Source organism: Equus asinus, chromosome 3, assembly GCF_041296235.1.
Source record: "Equus asinus isolate D_3611 breed Donkey chromosome 3, EquAss-T2T_v2, whole genome shotgun sequence".
NCBI lineage: Eukaryota > Metazoa > Chordata > Mammalia > Perissodactyla > Equidae > Equus > Equus asinus.
Window position 1 is genome coordinate 114,641,641 of NC_091792.1, and position 13,650 is coordinate 114,655,290.

Consider the following 13,650-nt stretch of genomic DNA (forward strand, 5'->3'; position numbering starts at 1 on the left):
AGAACTTAACCACTCGGCCACGCAGCCAGCCCCTATTTTCTTATTTTAAGTTAGAATAAATTAGTATCCAAGATCAAAGTTCAGGAAGTTACCTATTTCTATTCCTATTATTTTCCCAAATTTGTTTCTCCTAAGACAAATCACTATTTGGAAGTAGACAAGAAAATTATTAGATCATGTTCATATGTTAAAATAGTTTTATAAATCATCTATCTAGTACATATTTCATATATAAACAACCATCACTGAAGGAAATATTTCTAGTCCTAAAATTATATTAATTTTTCTGACCAATTATTAACAAACATTTTATTTATCATTTATTTAGAAACCTCCTTGAAAATCAAGCATCAAAGTAACTCACTTAGCTCAGATTTTTAAAATTAGGAAAAAGTGAATTATTATAGGTGAAGTAAAGATATTCAACAATTGTTTCATCATATATTTTATTAATTAATACTCTAATATTTATATCTCTGGATATATCTAGTTATTTATATTCACTTCCCAAGAAACAAATACAAATCAAATAGCAGTAGTCCAAATCGTAGTGCAAAGTACACTATCTATTATGACAAAAAGAAGAATATTATCATATGCAATCTATTTTTAGATAGTTACTATGCACAAACATATTAACTCATTGACAAAGCATCCTGACAAACTTGTGGCAAAAAGGCATTTCAGGATGCCTGAAGACCTCCGAAAAGACTGACTTCTACATTTGCAAGAGGTATTAAAAAATCAATGGCTTTTTATTTACTTTTGGAGATTAGAACTCCAGGCCAAAAATCTGTGTGTGTGTGTGTGTGTGTGTGTGCGTATATACACACAAAATTTTATACAGAAACTCAAGTCTTCAAGAATAGCTAAGAAATTTCAGCCTTGTGCAATCCAATTATTTTGCAAGTCAGTAAAATAAGAGATGTTAAATGACATTCCTAAAATTCATGCATATAGTAGCAGAACTTAAAAGCGAACACATGAATCTTAATTGCCAATTCAGGTCTCATTCTCAAATAACATACTGAATCTGATCAGTCACAAAGAACGAGAAACAAGTCAGAAGGGATTAAAAATGTAAATTAAAGCCCTATTAATTTGATTAAATTCCCATTATTCAACAGTATGTAATTTGCATTTTAACAGAGGTTTTCAAACCAAGCTACTGCAGAACATGACTGCTACATGATTTCAGCTGAGTGTTCTGCTATCAAAACTGTATTCAGAGAAAAGAATAAGCTAATGGATAGAATTTTCTGAATTTTAAATTTCTCTTTAATTATTTCTTAATGTATGAGATGGTGAGTTAATGAAAATTATGCTTTTAATTACTTGATGTTTAATAATCAACTTCCCATACTTTTCTAAAGTAAGCGCTATGACTACTAGGTGCTAACCCATAAATATTTGAGAGTGACTAAATAAAACTTGGTGAAATAACTTTTTTAAGTACTAAATAAGTCTACTTTACATCTGGAAAAAATTATTATTAAGTTGGGCAATTATATATTTTCACACTGTGCTTTAATAAAGAAAGATTGGCTTTTTAAAAACAATGGGAACAGCCACCAAATCACACTCTGAAAAATAATTAAGGGCAAGGAGAGTACCTCATGATATATTAATTTAAGTAAATGACACAAACCGTACCTGTATTCTGGTCCATAAAAACTATGTATCATAAAAAAAATAAGTTCATATTTTTTCAGGACCACAAATAAGTAAATCAAAATATGAATAAATGATAATCATTGGTAGAAAAAGATGAAAAAAATTAGAAATCAAGTTTTATAACTCCCTAAATTTTACCATATAATAATAAAATTTGCATGACTAAATTTTAAACAATAAACGGAAAGTCATTTCTCACCTTCTCCTTCTGATAACTTCTTAGGCATATTTCGAGACCCACCTCAATACATCTCATTTCAAAACTCTTATTTACCTCTTCTAGACTCAAAAGTATCCTGAAATAGTTTTATCTGAGCCACATACCATTTTGTTTGTTTTTAACTTGTTGCCAAAAGCCCAGGAGCTGTGTTTCACTTTTATGCTTGCTCTGCCTGAGTTACACAGCAAGGGCAGGCAGCAGGTATAGGATGAAGGCTCGTTAAATAGCTAAGTCCATGAGCACCTTTAGGGTTTGTTTCATAATACTTTCTTCAAATATCTGGTTTGTTTTATTAGTAAATATATATTCCCAACAGACAATTTAGTAAAGATCAAGTGAATGAAACAGATATAACTCTTAGTACCTATGTGAAATTGTTTTTTTGTTGAATAACTAAACTTGTATCTCTACATTGTTATTGATCAAAGGTGCTTTACGTCTACTTCTCAAGTAATAGGTTTATTCAATTTCAAATATCTCAATGATACAAAAGAATATGTTTTGTTAAGTAAAGCAGAACTATTATCCAGAAATATTTCTTAATTTAAAATCAAGTATTGAATAGAATGGAGTGGAATGGAATAGAATACAGAATAGCATAGAGTACAGTAGAAGAGAAAAAAATACAGTAGACTAGAATAGCAAAGTTGAATAGTTCTGGATTATTAATAAGAATGCTATTTATTATCCTTATAAATATTTGTTTAATTGCTTACTTCCATTCAAATGTAAATTCCAAGACAACAATGTTTTCTGTCTGTTTTGTTCACACCTACAATCTCAGGGCCTGACACATGGTTGATGCTCAGTAAATTTGTTGAATAAATTACTTAGAATATTGTAGCTTCAGCATCCAGCTTCAAGATACAGCTGTATTCTCACCATAGTTTAATTTTTTCTAGTGATAAGTGTCCTCATCTATAACCCGTGTCACAGGAAAACATTTCAACTTTGAAAATATCCCCAAGTTATGATTAATTTTGCTTTGCACTTTTAATAATACTGCTTTGATGTCTTTCCCACTGCTTTGTCCACTCCTCCAGCCTTCACGTGATCTTCTTTCTGCTTCAAGAATCATCATTACCTAGGAAATAACCTTTTTGAAGTGTTTCAAATCTAAACAGTTGCTTCCCTCCCCCTTAAACTAAAAACTTAGTTCAAGATTATAAAGTGGTTTTCTTAAGAGTTTTTGTTTTTATTTTGGTTTTGGTTTTGCTTTAACAAACAGGTAAATATATTACCAGCCACATAATGAAATTTCCCATCTTTAATCTGTAATATCATTGTTACTGAGGAAGGATTTCCAACGTGAAAGGCATTCACGCCTTCCTGGTAGAGTGAGCTCTCGACAAGAGAAATTCCAGACAGATGCTTCTCTCCCATGTAGATGAAGGAAAAAAAATCTTACATTCTATCCAATCATATATGTGTATAATTGTCTAGTCTGTGATAAAAAAAAATGTATTTGTATTTGGCTATCAGTCTACATAGACAAAAGACTAGAGACTATATGTATGCGTATAAATATATATATATATATATATACACGCACACGTGTATGCAAACAAAAAGCTACCACTTGTTCAGCCAAATTCATTCTGACTATATGCAAAGTAAAATATTCTAAATCTCAGAAAAGCTCATTGTTGTAACGTATGATTTATTCATATTAACTATCCAGGGTTATAAATCAAGCTCTTCACACTCCAGCACACCATAATAACACATCCTTCCTTTCACCCAAAAAAAACCCATCCTATTTCATACATTCTCATTGTTTTAAAAATAAATCTGTATTTTGAAGTAAATTTAAACATCAAAATAACTGTCTCATGTTAAAAGTTATCTAAATAAACTAAAAGAACAAAGGTAGGAATGAAAAACAGCTCAAGCAAAAAAAAGAAAAAAGAAAAATATCAGTGACCAAAAGCACGTACTTTTCCTCAAGATATATTTTTTCTTTCAATGAAACCAGTATTCTGAAAGGAGATGTACAGATTTTCTTAACTTCTTTTCCAAGACCACCAAGTTGAGGTGAACCTTAGCCACAGGACTTGTTTAATTAAAACCTCATGCTATTCAGAGCCGCAGGAAGAACTGTAATTCAAGGACAGGCAACCAGGCTAGCAGAAGCTTTCCTTTCTGCCAAGCACTCTGCTGAGCACTTTCCATATGGCAACTCATTTAACATTCACAACAACCTTACAAAGTAAAGACTCTTAGTATCCCTCATCTGTATGTAAACAGACTGAGGAACAGAGAATATAAGTGACTTGGGCAAGGTCACTCAACAAGTAGCTGGCAGAGCCAGGATTTGAAACCTGACTGGTCCACATCCACTCTCTTCACCACTACACTTTACTTCTCCATTATACACGTTTCTTACAAATTATATTAGTTCAAACTTTGTGTTGTCATGCATATTCAGCTCCTTTTCAAGAATATCTTATTTTCATTGCTCTTCACAGTAAATCGATACTTGAAATTAATATGTCTAGGCATGGTTTTAGGTCTTTTCATGTCCAAGTACTTTTTTCCCCAGAAAAATTTAGCAATAATGGGTTTTACACCATCATAAGCTTTAAAACATTTTAAGGTCTACATGTCAGCTGCTTTTCCAAACTGATCTAGAGCCAGCCCTGATGACCTGGTGGTTAAAGTTCAGTGCTCACCACTTCAGCAGCCTGGGTTTGCTTCTAAGTGGTGGAACCAAGCCACCCATCTGTCAGTTGCCATTCTGTGGTGGCAGTTCACATAGAAGAACTACAAGGACTTACATCTAGGATATACAACCATGCACTGGGGCTTTGGGGAGGAAAAAAGAGGAAGATTAGCAACAGATGTTAGTTTAGGTTGAATCTTCCCCTGCAAAAAAAGAAGATCTATAAATTGCAAAGGAGAAAGCTATTACTATCTTGAAGAGCAATTTCAAATCCTGGAAGTAACTTTCCGAAGCACTCTTTATTAATGTCAAATCATAAAACTGTTGATTAAAATAGTCTATTAAAAATTGTGAGCATTAATAACTTTGTATTCCTAATCAAAATATTAGCTAGTGTGATGTTGTGTATATAAAATTAAGGATAAGTGACAGTTCAGACAAAACGTAGTATAAAATGTGTTGCTTTGTTTTTAGGTGAAGCTATGGAAAATAGCAGGCCATTAGAAAGTCATAGCAAACTTGACAGTTGCCCCCCTGCCCACAGCACTGCCTACGGGCTGCATTCACAGCTGGCACTGGGTGTGCATAGAGAGTCTGTGTGGAAAGAAATCACTTATATATGATCCTCAACACAAGTCCATTTATTTATGTTTTAGGTTATCAATTTTAAAATACATTAACGTTATCTACATTTTCTATTTTGCTATTTTATTAGAAATGATCATTCAAAGAGAGAAAGGAGCCTATGTCTTTATCTAGCCTTAAACTCCTAACCACACTGAGAGAAGAAAAAAATATCCAAAATGATAATAATACTGTAATCATGAATATTTGCTTTATGTCTAGCAACATTTCTACCTTGCAAGTGGGGAACAGAGGAAGAAAGAATTAAAGATAAAAATTTACAAATAAACATCATTTATAAGGATTTAAAGTAAAATATATGTGGTACATATTTGCCAATAGGAGACTCAAAATCATTTCTCAAGATTTTATAATATAAATGATGTGTATAAATAAATATTAGCTCCTAAATCTCAAAGAATTTCAAGGAAAGTTTATTTCAACAAGCCACATTAATAAATTAATAAACAAACAAATACAAATCTAATTTACAGATTAAAGAGTGAAATGATTGAATTTCAGCTGGTCTTGAAGGTTTAGGAAGCATGTGCTTTTTGTTTATAAGTTCTTATCACTTAATTTAAATCTTTAAATTTATCATTTAAATATTTGGCTTGCATAACAAATTCACATCTAAAACAATATAGATTATCATGTAGGTAATCAATGTAGGAGCAACGAGTTGTGTATATAGATATTACCATAGTCGTGTGTGTGATAAAGGTTAACCTTATACTATTACTAAATCACACACTCATTAAGCTTAAAATTAATCAAAATAATGAAAATTGTCATTGTTCATTTTAAAAAATCTATTAAGCTAACGGAGTGAGAGCCTACAACATGCTCAGTATAGGGAAAATAATATTCAAATTGCAGAAACTGATTTGGTATAACTTTTAAAGGTGAGAAAAATTACGATAAATATGAAAATAAAAATACATATTATATGAAACCAGAAGTTTTCATGTACAACAGTCACTACTTATGTATTTGCAGAAATAAACCTTACATTTTGTTTTAATCTTTCCTTTATGAGTTCTACATAAGATTCTAATTTCTCACCAATAACTAATTTTATAGTAATTTCTACCAAGGTCATCTATGCAATTTTTTCTTATCTACCACTAAAAATACAGCAATGGCCCTAAAGAATATTACTAGAGGAAAGAATAAGAATATGAAAAAAGACAAGAAAGCTGAGGCAAGAAAATAATTAAAAAACAATAATAGTATTAATGGGTAATATCTTTCACCATATGAATAGAACCAAGAAAAGTCATTGGTATTAAAAGATGGAATGGAAAAGTTTTCTTTAAAAAAAAAAAATATATATATATATATATCTTCATTGTTTTGCTACCTCTTTATAAAAATCCTGACCAGTATTCAATATATGGTCAGCCCTGGTGGTCTAGTGGTTAAGATTTGGGGTTCTCACTACCACAGCCTGGGTTGTCCCCCAGTCAGAGAACCATACCACCCGTCTGTCGGTTGTCATTGTGTAGCAGCTGCAGGTTGCTGTGATGCTGAAAGCTATGCCACCAGTATTTCAGATACCAGCAGAGTCACCTTTGGTGGACAGGTTTCAGCAGAGCCTCCAGACTAAGACAGACTGGGAAGAAGGAACTGACTACTCGCTTTGGAAAAAACTGGCTATAAAAACTATATGAATAGCAGTGGAGCATTGTCTGATACAGCACCGGAAGGTGAGAGGATGGGGCAAAGAGACTGGGCAGGGTTCTGCTCTGCTGTACACAAGGTCACTAGGGGTTGGAATCAAGCCCACAGCACTAACAACAAATTCAGTATGACAGGAATTATTTCTCTATGATAAATCCAAAAATTATATCACATTATCAACTTGATTTATCTGTATTTTTAGTTCTGCCAACTTTACATTTCAAATTTTTGCTTTTTGGCTACCTCTTAATCAAACTCTGTTAACATAAAATGGATCTTTGCTTACATAAGTCAAATAGCTTTCAATAATCTCTTATTTACAATTAAGTGAAACAGCTAGGAATCAGGAAGATACAAGCTTGTTTTGGAATCCTAGGCATCGTAGTTTCAAAGGTGATATCATATATGTCCATCAACCACATGGAAAACAGGGAACATTCTTAGCAAATGTGAAGTTCATGGAATCTAAAACAAGTGAAATATAAATGGAGATACCAAACAATTCACTCAATTTCTAAACACAAGCTACCTGGATCACCCATACTAATTCAATTAAAATGAACAACTGAACAACCATAGCAATTTGAAAGCAATTCAGGAAAATATATATGTATATGTATATATAAAAATATCTTTATTATGTATACACTACATATATTTCTTTACACACACAATATGTGTGTGCAGATACTTGTGCAACTTTTAGATAATATTATTCCTAGTGCTACTACCTATTATAATGTTTTTTAAATGAATTAAGGAAGTTAGGGAGGCTAACAGAAGTTCCTCAATATGGTAGAATTAAAATTATGTCTTTGTATAAGAAATGGACAATAATTATAAATTATAAATTGATGTACACCTGTGAGTTCAACTCAATTTTCAATTATCTGCACAAGCATGAGGTACTAGGTAGAACCAACATGGCTTTGTAAAGTACAAATACTTTCAAAACAACTTATTTTTTTCCTGTGGCAAACTTAGAGGCAATGTAGATAAGGAGAAAGCAATATATTTAATCTGTGGACCTCAGCGATTGTTTTGATTTTAACCGATAACACTATTCATTACAAACCAAAATGATAATTTTGTGACTAAATAGGCCAATATCTAGCTATCTAAAAGGGATTTGTCAGTTACACAACAATTTTAGATAGTCCATGTCAATAGTTACCGCCAGGAATCAATCCAAAGGATGCAAAAAATAAACATATTTGTAAACTTTATGAATAATTAATTTGAGAATATGATAATCAAGTAGACCTCTGTCCTACATTATTGAGATTGCTTGCTAAATAGGGGTCCTTCCACCAGTCTCATCCTCTACCAATCCATCTTCCATATCACTTTTCTATCTATAATATATTCCTGACATGCTACCAACCCCTTAAATCCTTTAAAACTTCATACTGCCTAAAAAATAAAGTTCAATATCTTTAGACTAATATTAGAAACACTTCACAACCTACCCACATCTTAACTGAACTTACTCAGAATGTTGTTGCTTTGCTGTTTCCACATCTTTCACTGCTGACCTAGTCTCCTCTCTTCCCAATCACTCTATGATACTTCCGAACTACAAGAGCACTTATGGTCTTTATCATTTAATTATAATTTAGTATATAACTTCTAATAAGGTAATCTATGCGTGTCTCTCTGTTTGAGTTCCTGGAAAATTAATATGAAACTTATGGTGAATATTTCCTAAGCAGTCTACACAATAAAATTTAAAAACTCAGGAAAATAATAATAATAAATCTTCCATAAATTGCCAAGCTATTTTATACACTGGCATTTTTGTTCCAGGCATTTGTGAAAAAAGTGCTGTCTCGCTTGCCTATTCCATTAACTAAAGAAGGTACATCATGAGATTTCACGACACAAATGCTCCAAATCTCAAAATGGATTGTGGACATATCATATTCATTATAGTTATACTGACAATTTTAGTGAGAAGGATGAAAATATAGGATTAGACTTACATGTTTTATGCCTTAAAACACTGTTAATGGTTTACAAGAAGCTAAGGATGATTTGAAACACCAAGCAAGGTACATTTAAAAGATTCTCAAACATTACCACCACGAGTTCAACAAAGAACAATAGTTTGTCTTCCTGTTCCAGGAATGAACAAAAACTGAGACAATATCCACAAGATTTGGAATACTATCATAAATGTGACTAGTGTTCTAGGTCAGATTCTCTTGGAAGCAGACACTTGGTCCGAGACATTTTTGCAGGACTACTTGGGAACAACACTCAAGAGGGAGAGAGGGAAGCAGAGCTGAGCAGAGGGCAAGGTTAAACTGTGGTAAGGGTAAAAACAGAGGCTCAGCCTATTCTCAGGAAGACTGAAAGGCAAGATGGCCATTGAGTGTAGTCTGTGCAATGAGGCAATGGAGAGGGTCTGGGTACCCTAGTATTGACCACTCACTCCAGGAAGACTTCCCTAGGACAGAGACCTAACTCTGAGCAGAGAGTGTCAGCCCAAAGCAGCCACACTCCAGGCAACTGAGGGAAGCAGTGCTGAAGAGGAGGAATCAGGACAATGTATACAACATCATCACAAGTGATTTCTTTTGTGTAGGGAGAAGTCAAGGGCTTTTAAAATAAAGTAATGCAAAATCAGAAGTCAGTATATATTAACCTTAGTCTACTGTAGTAAAATCCTTTAGCTGGTCTGCTTCTTACTATTACTTCCTGTGACTTTTGGAAAACCAACCTCTGTTCTTGTTCCACTAAGATCACAAATGATTAAAGGGGACTGGTGGCCAGTTGAAGTGGTTTGCAGAATATGTCCAGATTAGGCTACGTGTTGGTCTACTCCAAATATATAAACTTACATATACATATAGAAAGAGAGTCTGAAGATTACAGTTGAGCTTTCAGAAGGCATACATAATTCTCACTCAATCACATATTATTTTTTGCACCTCTGAATCCTTTGGTAAGGAAGCTCAATTCAAAGTTTGAATGTCCACTTATACTAGAAAATATTGCCCCTGTCTACCAGGTATCCAGGCTGCTCTGAGACTTTTTCTTTAATATATTAGGTAAATAAACTCTTTTATTTACCTTACTTTATATACCACTAAGGTAAATAAAAAATAGAGCTGGTCCATCCATCAATCTGGAAATTGTTGAATCTATTGACATTCAACACAGTGATTGTACAGCCTTGGTGATATTTATCATTACATGTAAGTTTATAAAATCCTTCACCATTCAGAGATGAGTAGTATTTTGACCTTTTCCTCTCATTAAAATGTTATATCTTTTACACTTACATCTTTAAACCATCTATATTTTATTAGTTATATGGTATAAAAGAGGGTCAATGGATTTTTATAGAAATGTCTAACAAATTATCAGAGGAATACCTGGGTGTTTGGGGTTTATTTTTTTTAATTTTTTTTGGTGAGGAAGATTGGCCCTGAGCTAACATCTGTTGCCAATCTTCCTCTTTTTGCTTGAGGAGGATTGTTGCTAAGCTAACATCTGTACCAATCTTCCTCTTTTTTGTAAGTGGGATGCCACCAGAGCATGGCCTGATGAGCGGTGTGTAGTTCTGCACCCAGGATCCAAACCAGCAAATCCCAGGCCACTGAAGTGGAGCACGCAAACTTAACCACTACACTACCAGGCCAGCCCCTAGAGGAAAAATTTTTAAATATGTCAATCTCTATATTTGAGTCATCTATTTTATTATATAATTAGGTTATATATATATATGCACACACATACTAGGGTCTGTTTCTGGGTTATCTATTCTAATGATTTGTCTGACTATTCTTGTACCAAAATTACTTCTTTAAAAATATTTAAACTATTAAATTAGATAATGAATGCAATAGTCAGCAAACAATGAGTGCTCACTAACTGGTCACTAACCTTCTTTTCATCTATTTCCACTTTCAGATTAAATTTAAAATAATCTTGTCAGACTTTAACTCTATTATAATTGTGCGACCCTGTATGTATATGTTAAGTTGATAATCAACATCTTTTCTTCATCTTTACTTTTCCATTCTGGGAATAGGGTATGTCTCTTCATTTGGTAAAGTCTTGTGTTGGGTATCTAGTCATATTTTTACAGTGTTATCCATGTGGTTCTCAAATACTTATTGTTAGCATTCTTCATAGACGTCTAAAATGTTTAAGGCTATAGCGTATGGAAATTTATACAGAAAAATTTCAAACTTTTTTTGCCTGTACATAAGAAAGCTATATATAGGAAAACTTTTTATCTTTATTTTTCATCACACCACTTTATTAAACGTAGATTTCTATAATAAACAACTGCATTTAAAAGAAGCGGACAGAACAAAAGCAGACACGGCAGACAGAAATGAATCACTAACATAATCTTAAACCAAAATATATCAATAACTATATTAAATGTAAATGAACTCAATATGCCAATTAAACAGGCAGAGATTGACAAGTTGGATGAAATGTAAGACTAAACTACATATTGTCACACACGTGTTACGTAATGAGAAACACATTAAAGAAACACATTTATACAAAAAGACACAAAGAATTTAATATAAAAGAACAGAAAAAGATATACCTTGTAATGTAAGGTGTGAAACTCCCACTGGATATCCAGCTTAACGAAAGACAGGACTAACAGCAAAAGCTAATAAGGAAAATAATCAGAAGATATTTTTGGAGAAAACCATGTTCACAGTAGAAATTTATGTTTCCTCCCTTTTTAGATAAGATACTGAAGAAATTGCTAAGGAATTAAATAATTTATTTAGAGCACTTAGAATTTAAAGACAGGGGGACCTGAACAGCTCTTCTAATTCAGGGATTGTCTTTATTTTCTTTTCTAGTGACTGATAGTATTTGGATGAAAAAAAATAAATGCAGGACTGTGTGACTAGGAAGATACAGTTTGAACACTCTAATTTAGTCTCACCTATTTATTCAAAGAATAACTAGACCCAATAAAGAGATCCCATTTGCCCTAAATCACACAACTTATTAGATGCCCAGTCTGGACTACAAACACAGCACTCTGTCCTATATAACATTCTCTAACTTGATTTTAATTACTTAAAGCATGTCCACACAAGCTACCATCTAGAGAACAGGAACATGTAATTTCCTTAGGTAAAATTTTTTTCATCACCTAATTTTTAGCTGGCTAAATAAGGACTCTAGAAACCAAACACAGGTAAAGTGTTCATATTCAAAGCCTTCATCCAATACAATTAATACTAGTCCATGGCAACCTGAGTTTCTCCAGCACATTTAACAAGCATATTGGAAAATGTAAACAGTATTACAAGGAAAAGTACATAATAGTGCTTTTCTAGGCATGATGTCTATGAGAAAAAGCAACATGATATTTGACTAATCCAAAATAATGACAATTGTCTTATTTAGATTTTTGTTCTTATGGCTCATGAACAACCAGTCTGTTGGGGCCTAGGAAGAATAGTAAAGGCTTAGAAGCCCAACAGACCTGTGTCTGAGGTCTTGCCCAGGGACAACGTGGTATATAGTCACTCAATCAAAGGTTGGTCTGAATAGAATAAATATTTACGTTTTTGATAGGCTATAATGTAGTTTTAGGCAACCATTGTTTAACTCCCCCAAATTGTTTAATTGACCACTAGATCATTTAAAAATACTAATATTCATATAGCTTTAGAAAATCTCTAAAACTACAACCAAAAACAGACCAGCACTGGTAGAATATACGCCATTATAAATTATTAATTGATTATGGTAAAGGTAATGATAATGTAATAACTTCCTTTTAAAGAATGAATTCTAGGGGAGTTATGTGTCACACATTTATCCATTTGTTATGTAAAACTCCCAAAACTCCATAATTATCATTAAATTGAATGTACCACAAAAGTGAAAAAATATATATATTTCTATTATCTTATTACGGGAAATGGTAATAAAATATTAAAATAAGCACTTATTTTATTTTAAAAATGAAAGACTAAATAAATAATTATAAAAATAAGAATAATAGCTCACATGTTGAGCGTTTACATTGGAACCAGCATTGTTCTTATTTCTTTCTGTACATTATGATATTTAAACCTCACAAAAATCTATGTGGTATCTACAATTATCACGATCATTTTATTATTTGGGAAAACAAGGCACAAAGTAAATACACAACCACCAAGTAGTAAGCCAGAATTTGAACCCCAGCATTGGTATACAAAAGGGCCGGAAATCTTGGCATATTCACAATTAAAGTAAAGGAAACTATAGGATTCCCACTCCTTGTAGAAAGTTTGAACTTAAAAAAATCATTCCGCCATATTTGACTAAATTCCCTTTGTTTCTCTTGTTTGTAAAAAAAGCATACATAGATGATTTCCATTTTCTCACAAACAAATCACTCATTAACCGCTTATAATCTGACTTTTTCTCTTAACACTCTACTAGGATCTTTATTATAAATTTTTTTGAATATCTTATCAATCTAAAGCAATAGAGAGAAATAAGCTGATGTTAACCTTCAACTCCAGGTCTCCATTACAATACTGACTTCTAGTCGTGATTAAAACTGCACAGTTCATCTTTATTTGGTCAAGTTAATTACAGGAGAATAATGAGATGTCTAAGAAGAGTTGTTTTCCCAAAGAATCAAAGGATGACTGTAAGGACAGGCCATATCCTTCTGTAAAAGCAGCTCTGTAGAACAATTATAACTGCCATTGAATAACTCTAGGGCACAACACACCTGCGATAGAGAATTCAGTTATATTATCTAATGCTTATTGTCACCTGTGCATTAGATGAATGT

The 13,650-nt window shown here is 32.6% G+C and overlaps 1 protein-coding gene across 32 annotated transcripts in view; it reads right to left on the reverse strand.

The window, feature by feature from the left end:
• Positions 1-13,650, reverse strand: part of ADGRL3 (adhesion G protein-coupled receptor L3) — a 798,980-nt gene that overhangs the window by 554,791 nt on the left and 230,539 nt on the right. For 3 of the 32 annotated variants that reach the window (XM_070505751.1, XM_070505752.1, XM_070505755.1), the window contains exon 3: positions 11,437-11,505. The exons of the other annotated variants lie outside the window; for them this stretch is intronic. The gene's annotated coding sequence lies outside the window, so the exon portion shown is untranslated. The remainder of the gene's footprint in view (positions 1-11,436; positions 11,506-13,650) is intronic. 32 annotated transcript variants of the gene reach the window in all.